General features: G+C 39.8%; 1 pseudogene; it reads left to right on the forward strand.

Annotated features, from left to right (window-relative positions):
- The first annotated feature begins 310 nt into the window (after positions 1 to 310).
- LOC105985312 lies at positions 311 to 1,196 on the forward strand (annotated as a pseudogene).
- Positions 1,197 to 1,600: the final 404 nt, after the last annotated feature.

Consider the following 1,600-nt stretch of genomic DNA (forward strand, 5'->3'; position numbering starts at 1 on the left):
CATAGTGCACTGAGCTCCCGGAAGGAAGTAGGACAAAATAAGAGAATGAGATACTCCCATGAACTATCTGAGGAAACATAGCCTGTTTTCCTTGATTATAGATCATTAAAAATATTTTCAATTAGACAAACCTAATTTCAAACACATCCAGATGATACTGAAGGTTTGTGTATTTTGAGAAACCACTACTGAATTCTGACTTCATTTAATAATTTCTAATTATGTTCTATAAAATAAAATTAAATATTTTTGTCTCAAAAATATAATTTTCGTGTTTCCCCCCTCTAGCGCTGCGGGACCTACATGTAGAGCTGTGCTCTCGGGTCTCTAATCTGCAGGATGGGGTTTGTTAAAGTTGTCAAGAATAAGGCCTACTTTAAGAGATACCAAATGAAATTTAGAAGATCACGACGAGAGGGTAAAACTGACTATTATGCTAAGAAACGCTTGGTGATCCAAAACAAAAATAAGTACAACACACCCAAATACAGATGATAGTTCGTGTAACCAACAGATATATTACTTGTCAGATTGCTTATGTGTGCATAGAAAGAGACATGATCGTCTGTGTGGCATATGCACATGAACTACCCAAGTATGGTGTGAAAGTTGGCCTAACCAATTATGCGGCTGTTTATTGTACTGGCCTGTGGCTGGCCCGCAGTCTTCTCAATAGGTTTGGCATGGACAAGATCTATGAAGGCCAAGTGGAGGTGACTGGAGATAAACACAATGTAGAAAGCATTGATGGTAAACCTGGTGCCTTCACCTGCTATTTAGATGCAGGCCTTGCCAGAACTACCACTGGCAATAAAGTCTTTGGTGCCCTGAAGGGAGCTGTGGATGGAGTCTTGTCTATCCCTCACAGTACCAAATGATTCCCTGGTTATGATTCTGAGAGCAAGGAGTTCAATGCAGAAGTACATCGGAAGCACATCATGGGTCAGAATGTCGCAGATTATATGCATTACCTAATGGAAGAAGATGAAGATTCTTACAAGAAGCAGCTCACTCAGTACATAAAGAACAAAGTAACCCCAGACATGGAGGAGATGCACAAGGAGACACACGCTGCTATACAAGAGAATCCAGTCTATGTGAAGAAGCCCAAGAGAGAAGTGAAGAAGAAGAGGTGGAATCGTCCTAAAAATGTCCTTTGCTCAGAAGAAACATCAGGTAGCTCTGCTGAGAGCTAAACCAATTTTTTTCTTTTTTTATTTATTGTGAAAATACTGTACAGAGGGGTTACAATTACATGGGCAACATAATGAGTACATTTCTTATCAAGCATTGTAGCCTCCTTCTTTGTTTCCCCTTCCCATCCCATCCTACCCCTGCCCCCCCATCCAACCCTCCTCCCCCTCCCCACCACCAAAGTTGTAAAGTTCGTTTTTGACATAACAACCTGTACATCTCATTGTTGTAATGGATCCACCTGTATCCCTCTTTAAACGATTTATTTTTTCCCTTCCCCTCCACAAATTATAACAACATCAAATACAGTGAAAGCAGGAGTTATACTGTGGGGGAAGAACATACAAAGCAACAAAGAAATAATCTTATAAATGTGTTAGAAACAATTGCATGAAAGAAAAAAAAA

Source organism: Dipodomys ordii, unplaced genomic scaffold, assembly GCF_000151885.1.
Source record: "Dipodomys ordii isolate 6190 unplaced genomic scaffold, Dord_2.0 Scaffold28, whole genome shotgun sequence".
In the NCBI taxonomy this organism is placed as follows: Eukaryota; Metazoa; Chordata; class Mammalia; order Rodentia; family Heteromyidae; genus Dipodomys; species Dipodomys ordii.